The sequence below is a fragment of the Bos indicus x Bos taurus genome, chromosome 20, assembly GCF_003369695.1.
Source record: "Bos indicus x Bos taurus breed Angus x Brahman F1 hybrid chromosome 20, Bos_hybrid_MaternalHap_v2.0, whole genome shotgun sequence".
Taxonomy (NCBI): Eukaryota; Metazoa; Chordata; class Mammalia; order Artiodactyla; family Bovidae; genus Bos; species Bos indicus x Bos taurus.
In genome coordinates, this window is record NC_040095.1 from 70,076,254 (window position 1) to 70,086,072 (window position 9,819).

Consider the following 9,819-nt stretch of genomic DNA (forward strand, 5'->3'; position numbering starts at 1 on the left):
GCACATTTTCTTTAGCTCAGTATATCAGCAAACACACCTGCAAATGGAACTCAGGCCTGTCACATGTCACACGTCACATGTCAGCAGGGCTGTGCCTGGGGTTTGAAATCTCAAAGGAGCCCTGGCTCTGTGGGGCTGTGCTCACCCGTGGCCGAGCCCTCACTGGACTTCAGCTGCTCCGAGTGTCTGCTGCCTCACCTTAAATAAGGGGAAACGAGCATCGTTCTATTTTGAGGATAGATAATGTGCTCAAAGGTGTTATCTCTGATGTTACTTGGGTCAGTCTCTGTTAGCATTTTATATATTTCAGGCTGTAAATTGTCATCAGGGTTGAGGAACACTCCTTGGTGGAGGCTGAGCTTGACCTGAGCTCTGAAGGATGACTCAAGTCGGATAAGAAGAGATGAACTGAAGGTGGAAGTGATCTGGGGGCTTCAGGGCTTGTGCACCGGCATGTCTGGAGCAGACCTTGTGTGTCCCAGGAGCCTGTCCTGGCTCTGTTAATATATCAGGTAAACACTGTCCTTCTCCCGCTTCACGGACCACTCACAATCTGCACTACCTTCAGGATAAAAAAGATCACACCTTAAGAAATAAGACCATTTAATGACGACTGCACTGATCCAAATGTCAGCGAAGCGCCTCTACTTATCACGGAAATGCTAATGCTGTGGTGACACAGCAGGGAGACGAAGGTGCTGGTGCTCGCGCCCCAGGCTTGGTGACGACCTCTGGACAGGGGCTTGTTGTCCCAGCATTACCGGGTGATGTGGACCTCGTCGTTTAGTGGAGGAGGTCGTACCAACAACACCCCCATTCTCCCTGCTGCACTGGAAGTCAGAACACATACTGTTGCTACAGGGCTTATGACAACAAAGAATGTGGGAAATATGAGCACTTCTGTTCCTGAAAGCTGTGGACAGAGAACTTGGTGCTGAAAGGGAGGTCAAGCAAGCGCAAACAGCAGCATCATCCTACCCAGAGTCTGAATTTAGCATAAATTGATTTCCTGAAATGCTCACTGGTTTAGAGCTTTCTATTTCAACGGTATCAAACCAGAAGTCAATTGAAACAACAACAACAAATGCATTGTGTTTTGCAAAAACAGTTGAAGCGTCCCTGGCACCTTTGGGATGGCTTCTACTGTCGCCACGCATGTCTGTTACTGGGCAGATGCATATCATTTCCGCTTCTACCGTCGCCACGCGCGTCTGTTTTTGGGCAGATGCAGTATCATTTCCACTTCTGCTGTCGCCACGCGCGTCTGTTACTGGGCAGATGCAGCATCATCCCCCTTCCTCTGGGCCACCTGACACAATGCCCCACTGTGTTCCTCTGGATATTGCCTTTTTTTTTCCCTCAAGGACTCAAAAAAGGAAAAAAAAAAATTGCATTAAAGCAAAAATCCAATCTGATGGGAAAAAAAATTAGCTCTACTTTTGTTCATTAAGCAATGTTTACTGAAGGTCCACCCTATGGGAGGGAGTTCTGAGACTTATTTGAGGTTCTGGAGCTTAGAAAGGGCAGATATTGGGGGGGCAAGGGTGGGAGACTTCATAACTCAGGAGCTGCATGCTTGGTAGGTTGGTCGGAAAAGCGCCAGAGACAGAGAACAACTCAACAGTCGGTTTAAGGAAAGAGGAAACAGAACGTTTCTTGGAAGGAAAGGAAGAAAATTGACTTGTGGGCTGTTTGTTTAGGTAATTGGAAAAAAGAAATCGCTACTGATAAAATGAAACAATTGGTTAATATTATGTGTTTTATTGAATATCTTAAGCTCATTAATTTATTCAAAGACCATTTTTAGAAAGTTCTTTATGTGCTAAGTGATAAATAGAAAAGCAAATCAAAGTAAAAGCTTCAGTTCTCAATCAGACTAGCGGACCCAACAAATCAATCAAACAGTGCAGTGTCATAAATTCTATAAAAGCAGTTCTTTGAAAACTTTGTCACTGAAGGAAGGATGTAAAGAATATGGCACAAATCTAGTGCACTCAAATAGAATAATAATATTCTATTATTATGTTATGTTATTCTATGAATAATATTACTAAGATATATAAGTATGTTAATTTATCTATATATTGATACTTCTTTCTATTTATCTATCTAATTATCAACACTCAGATAATCCAGAAAAAAAGCAAGAAAGGGGAAAAAGAAGAATAAAAATAGAAGAAATAAACAAAAAATAATAATGTGGTAGATGTACATGCAACTATTTTGATAACTACATTAAATGTAAATGGTCTAAAAGGCAGGGATTATTAAATTGTATTTTCTTTAAAAAGACAACTATACGCTATTTCAAGAAATCTACTTTGATAATAAAAACACATATATGTTTAAAGTAAAAACAGTTTTTAAAGATTTTATTTAAATATTAAACAAAACAAATCTGGAGTAGCTATATTAATATCAGGCAATATAGACTTGGAGCAAGAAATATTACCAAGGATAAAAAGATATTATATAACGATAAAAAATTAATTCTAAGCGTGACTACACCTAACAACAAGGACTTGAAGGTCATAAAGTCAAAGCTAATAGAACCACAAGGATAAACAGACAGACGCACGTGCACCGTTGGAGGCCTCCTCACGCCTCTGCCAACAGATAGGCAGAGCTAGAGTTAAGATAAGAGACACGGATCCGGGAAGACACACATGGCTGAGCAGCGTCATTACCAAACCGGACCCAGTCGACCTTCACATCAGCAGAACACTTCCCCCAGCAACAGCGGGATATGTGTTCTTTTCCAGCGTATGTGGAATAGTAACCAATATGTTGACAAGTGATGTACAGTATATGTTACGTTCCATATCTTATATGTGGTGTATATTTAATTTTTCCCTGATGCTGGGAAAGATTGAAGGCAGGAGGAAAAGGGGATGGCGGAGGACCAGATGGTTGGATAGCACCACCAACTCGATGGACACAAGTTTGAGCCAGCAAGCTCCAGGAGATGGTGAAGGACAGAGAGGCCTGATGTGCTGCCGTCCATGGGGCCACAGAGTCAAGCATGAATGAGTGACTGAGCAACACCAAATATGGTGTTCACGGCTTCCCATGTGGCTCCCGTGTGAAGAACCTGAATGCCACTGCAGGAGACCCAAGAAATGCAGGCTGGATGCCTGGGTCTGGAAGACCCCCTGGAGGAGGGCGTGGCAACCCACTCCAGTATTCTTTCCTAGAGAATCCCATGGACAGAGGAGTCAGGGGCTACAATTCACAGGGTCACAGAGAGTCAGACACGACTGAGCCGGCTTAGCACATGCGTGGTGCGCGTACGTGCTCACCAAATTGTGTCCTGAGTGCAGCTGTCTTTTTGTTGCTGCTGGTGTTCTTTGTTTTATTTAAGAAGTTATACACATATTCCTGGAGAAGGCAATGGCACCCCACTCCAGTACTCTTGCCTGGAAAATCCCATGCATGGAGGAGCCTGGGAGGCTGCAGTCCATGGGGTCGCTAAGCGTCGGACACAACTGAGCGACTTCACTTTCACTTTTCACTTTCACACATTGGAGAAGGAAACGGCAACCCACTCCAGTGTTCTTGCCTGGAGAATCCCAGGGACAGAGAGCCTGGTGGGCTGCCGTCTATGGGGTCGCACAGAGTCGGACACGACTGAAGCGACTTAGCAGCAGCAATAGCAAGAGCACACATATTCCAGATAACTGAGTTTTACTCTTCATTTTCCTCCTCTTCAAACTGGTTCATCTGGAAGTAACACTATTTATAATTTTCTTTGCTGCTAGCAACTACTCATAACTACATAGATTATTCTTCAGATATTTTTTGGTGAGATATTTCAAATACCTTTTGGGGAAAAATCTACAGTAATCTTGCTTTTGTTTCTCTCGGTTGTAACAGCCCCTCCACCAAGATTCCCAGCTTTTCTTTCACTTTGATTCTCTCCCGAAGAAACTGCCCAAGATTGGCCTCATCCATGACTCCATCTTCTACCAGGTGGGTACAGTCAAGAGGAAGCTCCAGGACCTGCTTTTCTTTTTCTTTCGCCCCCTTCCTCCTGCTTCACCATACGCTTTTTCACAGGTGCCAAGGTGGCAGCAGAGACAGAAAGGACAGCAAGTTTTAACAAATGTAAGACAACTAGAATTATACAAAGCATGTCTCAGATCATAACGTGTGTGCATGCTCAGTCGTGTCCAACTCATTGCATCCCCATGGACTGTAGCCCTCCAGGCTCCTCTGTCCATGGGATTTTCCAGGCAAGAACCCTGGATTGGGTTCCCATCTCCTCCTCCAGGGGATCTTTCCAACCCAGGGATCAAACACGAGTTTCCTGTGTCTCCTGTATTGGCAGGCAGATTCTTTACCACTTAGCCAGATCATAATAGAACTAAATAAAAATAAAGAACATGAAATTATTAGGGAAATCCCTAAATATTTGGTAAACAGATTTTTACATAAATCACAGGTCAAACAAAAAAAAGAGATTGAAAAAAATATATTCAATTATAAGAAATTTAAAAAAGCATGTGTCTTGCAGCTAACCACCCACTTAGAAAGGAATTTCATAGCCTTAAAATGCTTCTTTAGAAAGAATAAAATATTTCAGATACATGACCTAAGCTACTTTCATAAGAAAGTAGAAAGAGAAAAGTAAGTTAAAAATCAATGTGAGCAGAAGGAAGAAAATAAGAAGACCAGATAGCAATGGAGCCGAAAAGACAAAAGTAACAGAAAGGAAATGGCGCTACAAAAAGATGAATGAAATTCATAAACCCCTGTCCAAGTGGGCCAAGAAAAAAAAAGAAAGCACTAATTACCAGTATAGAAATGAAAGAGGTGAAATTGCTTTAGATCCTACCAAAATGAAAAGTATAGTAAGGAAATACGATCATGTGCTTATGAATTTAGAGAACTTAGATAAATAAAACAGGTAAATTCCATGAAAGACACATACTGTAAATGCTCACTTAAAATAAACATGATTTGAATGATCACATTCTGTCAAAAATTGGTTTTCTAGTTAAGAAACTTTTTACAAAGGAAACTCCACTCCCACATTATGCCAGATATTTAAGGAAGAAAATTTACTTAGAGCACACAAACCCTAAGGAAACTGAAAAGAGGGGTCACTTCCCAAGTCATCATACATGAGGAGCATAGCTATGATTAAACAAACAATCAAAAACCAAAAAGACATTACAAGAAAACTGCAGACAAATACAGCTCATGAACATAGATGTAAATATCCTCAACAAAGTTTCAGCAAATACAATCCAACAATATGTAAAAAGGATAATAAAACATAACCACAAGCGATTTATTTCAGGAATGCAAGGCTAAATCATCATTCAAAAAGCAATTGACGTAATTCACCCTATTAGCAGATTTTAAAAGACGTGGGTAGGTCAGCAACACGGCCTGGGGATATGCCTCATGCACCGGGTCGGTGGCCATCCACAGGAGGTTTCATTTCAGTTCAGTTCAGTCACTCAGTCATGTCCAAGTCTTTGTGACCTCAGGGACTGCAGCACGCCAGGCCTCCCTGTCCATCACCAATTCCCAGAGCTTGCTCAAACTCATACCCATCAAGTCAGTGATGCCATCCAACCATCTCATCCTCTGTCGTCCCCTTCTCCCGCCTTCAATCTTTCCCAGCATCAGGGTCTTTTCCAATGAGTTGGTTCTTCGCATTAGGTGCACAAAGTATTGGAGTTTCGGCTTCAGCATCAGTCCTCCCAATGAAAGTTCAGGACTGATCTCCTTTAGGATGGACTGGTTGGATCCCCTTGCAGTCCAAGGGATTCTCAAGAGTCTTCTTCAACACCACAGTTCAAAAGCATCAAATTCTTCAGGGTTCAGCTTTCTTTATAGTCCAACTCTCACATCCACACATGACTACTGGAAAAACCATAGCTTTGACTAAATGGACATTTGTTGGCAAAGTAATGTCTCTGCTCTTTAGTATCCTGTCTAGGTTGGTCATAACCTTTCTTCCAAGGAGCAAGCAGCTTTTAATTTCATGGCTGCAGTCACCATCTGCAGTGATTTTGGAACCCCCAAAATAAAGTCTGACACTGTTTCCCCATCTATTTCCCATGAAGTGGTGGGACCAGATGCCATGATCTTAGTTTTCTGAATGTTGAGTTTTAAACCAACTTTTTCACTCTCCTCTTTCACTTTCATCAAGAGGCTCTTTAGTTCTTTGCTTTCTGCCATAAGGTTGATTTCATCTGCATATCTGAGGTGATTGATATTTCTCCTGGTAATCTTGATTCCAACTTGTGCTTCATCCAGCCTGGCATTTCTCATGATGTACTCTGCACATGAGTTAAGTAAACAGGGTGATAATATACAGCCTTGACGTACTCCTTTTCCGATTTGGGAACCAGTCTGTTGTTCCATGTCCTGTTCTAACTGTTGCTTCCTGACCTGCATGCAGATTTCTCAGGAGGCAGATAAGATGGTCTAGTGTTCCCATCTCTTTAAGAATTTTCCGCAGTTTGTTGTGATCCACACGGTCCAAGGAGGTTCCAGTCACTCACTCAGTCAGTCGGTTCAGTCGCTCAGTCGTGTCCGACTCTTTGCGACCCCATGAATCGCAGCACGCCAGGCCTCCCTGTCCATCACCAACTCCTGGAGTTCACTCAGACTCACGTCCATCGAGTCAGTGATGCCATCCAGCCATCTCATCCTCTGTCGTCCCCTTCTCCTCCTGCCCCCAATCCCTCCCAGCATCAGAGTCTTTTCCAATGAGTCAGCTCTTCGCATGAGGTGGCCAAAGGACTGGAGTTTCAGCTTTAGCATCATTCCTTCCAAAGAAATCCCAGGGCTGATCTCCTTCAGAGTGGACTGGTTGGATCTCCTTACAGTCCAAGGGACTCTCAAGAGTCTTCTCCAACACCACACTTCAAAAGCATCAATTCTTCGGTGCTCAGCCTTCTTCACAGTCCAACTCTCACATCCATACATGACCACTGGAAAAATCATAGCCTTGACTAGACGGACCTTTGTTGGCAAAGTAATATCTCTGCTTTTGAATATGCTATCTAGGTTGGTCATAACTTTTCTTCTTTTAATTTCATGGCTGCAGTCACCATCTGCAGTGATTTTAGAGCCCCAAAAAATAAAGTCTGATGCTGTTTCCACTGTTTCCCCATTTATTTCCCATGAAGTGATGGGACCAGATGCCATGATCTTCGTTTTCTGAATGTTGAGCTTTAAGCCAACTTTTCACTTTCCTCTTTCACTTTCATCAAGAGGCTTTTGAGTTCCTCTTCACTTTCTGCCATAAGGGTGGTGTCATCTGCATATCTGAGGTTATTGATATTTCTCCCGGCAATCTTGATTCCAGCTTGTGCTTCTTCCAGGCCAGCATTTCTCATGATGTACTCTGCATATAAGTTAAATAAGCAGGGTGGCAATATACAGCCGTGACGTACTCCTTTTCCTATTTGGAACCAGTCTGTTGTTTAGAGCAGAATAAAGTCAAGACTTGGACCCCGGTCTTCTTTGATTGGAGTACAGTTAATTTACAGCACGGTGTTAGTTTCTGAGGTACAGCAGAGTGGTTCAGTATTATATTTACTCTTTTTCTGATTTTTCTTCAACATGGTTTCACCACAAGGAGGGCTGGCAGGTTGGTTCCCCAGCCTCCCGTCTGTTCCCAGGATTCAGTGGGGTCAGCCTCACTCCCAGGTGTGTGAAATCATTTGTCCTGCTTATCAGGGACCATCGTCATAAAGACCAGAGTTACACTGAGAGGCAAATTGTTCTTGTTATTCAGTCACTAAGCCCTGTCTGACTCTTTGTGACCCCATGGAATACAGCACGAGGGTTCCCTGTCTCTCACAATCTCCTGGAGTCTGTTCAAACTCATGTCCATTGAGTCGGTGATGCCATACAACCATTTCATCCTGTCATCCCCTTCTCCTCCTGCTTTCAATCTTTCCCAGCATCAGGGTCTTTTCCAATTACTCAGCTCTTTGCATCAGGTGGCCAAAGTATTGCAGTTTCAGCTTCAGCATCATTCCTTCCAATGAATATTCAGGGTTGATTTCCTTTAGAATTGACTGGCTTGATCTTGCTGTCCAAGGGACTCTCAAGAGGCTTCTCCAGCACCACAGTTAGAAAGCATCAGTTCTTCAGTGCTCAGCCTTCTTTGTGGTCCAAACTCTCACATCCATACGTGACTACTGGAAAAACCGTAACTTTGACTAGACAAACCTTTGTTGGCAAAATGATGTCTCTGTTTTTTAATACACTGTCTAGGTTTGTCATAGGTTTTCTTCCAAGGAGCAAGTGTCTTTTAGTTTCATGGCTGCAGTCACCATCCGCAGTGATTTTGGAGCCCCCAAAAATAAAGTCTAGAGGCAAGTAGTGACCTGAAAACAGAATAAATTAAAAGAGAGGGAACGACTTGCCAAGCTATAACAGCAAGGGTACTTCCGCCAGGAATAAAGCTGGAAAGTTTACCCAACACCTGCCTGTTGCTGAGGTTTGAAAACCTCTGCATGGGTGCCCTGCCCTCTTGTTAGTATTTTGTGGTTTCATTTGCAAATGTGCTGTCAGCCTCCAGGAAACAGGGCAGGTTCAGAGCTTTCTGTGCTGTGAGGAGTGCCTTCCACCAGGCCCTTCTGAGGGCCGGGGGGTGGTCAGCCCCCTGAAGTCGGTTGGAAGGACCCTGAGCAGAGCCCCAGGGCAGGAGTAGGGGAGCGGCCGGCAAACAGCATGAGGGGGGTGGGCTGAACGGTGTGCTGAGTGGCCAGAGGTTTGACCCGTGGGCAGAGGGCCAAGGCTGGGCCGTGGACAGGCTGGCAGCCTTTGCACCCTCTGTGGTGGGAGCTCAGCAGCTCGGGCTCAGAGCAGGGACTCAGATGGAGACCTCCTGCCCGGAGCTGCCGTCTGTTTCTCCTGCTGTGCTGGCCCCGGTGAGCCCGGTTCCACCTGCAAGGACAGCGCGACCAGCCCGGAAGCAGAGGCGCCGGCAGCACGCACAGCGGTGGACACAGGACGCCACGCGAGCCGCAGGGGCTCACACACGCTCTGCAGGCCCCCTGGGGTCCCGGTGATCCGGTTCAGAGCCGACGCTCTTCAGGGGCCCGCAGAGGCACGGCCCACACTTTCTGCGACGTTTGCTTGTACAAGTCACACGAAGAACGAGAGTCCGCTTCCCAATATCTCTATTTCCTGAGGACATTTTAAAATTAAACGTTTCACCTTCAAAGTTAAAAAAAAAAAAAACAAAACCAAAACAAGGCTGTTTGTCACCATAATGACACACACTCCGTTGGCAGGGGAGGCTGAAGGCCGCCCCTGGATGCCGTCCGGGCCCTGCTCCGTGACCCAGTGCTGTCCCATAGAGCCTCCCCCGTGTCCTGGCCTGTCCTGGCCTGTCCCGCGTCCTGGGCTCTGTCCTCAGGAGCCACCCTGAGGGTGTGAAGAGACGCTGGTAACGGGGAATGGCCTTCTGGGTCTGTCACCACATAAATGCTTAAAACAGCACTTCCCGCCGTCATTGCTAAGACAGTGTGTGCGTGCGCTTTTTCACTCATTCCAACTCCTGGGGACCCCATGGACAGCATCCCACCGACTCCTCTGTCCATGAAATTCTCCAGGCAAGAAGACTGAAGTGGGCTGCCATTTCCTGCTCTAGGGGATCTTCCCAACCGAAGGATTGGACCCAAGTCTCCTGAACCTAGGGACTGAACCCAAGAATTGCAGATGGATTCTCTACTACCTGAGCCACCAGGAAAATCCCAACTAAGACACGAATTTTTACCAAATTCATTCTGAACCATGTTTTTTGTTTGTGGGTTCCCTATATCATTACTTGAAAACAAGAAC

At 44.8% G+C, this 9,819-nt stretch overlaps 1 pseudogene; it reads right to left on the reverse strand.

The window, feature by feature from the left end:
• Window positions 1-3,684: 3,684 nt before the first annotated feature.
• On the reverse strand, window positions 3,685-4,132 carry LOC113879059 (annotated as a pseudogene).
• Between the last annotated feature and the right edge of the window lie 5,687 nt (window positions 4,133-9,819).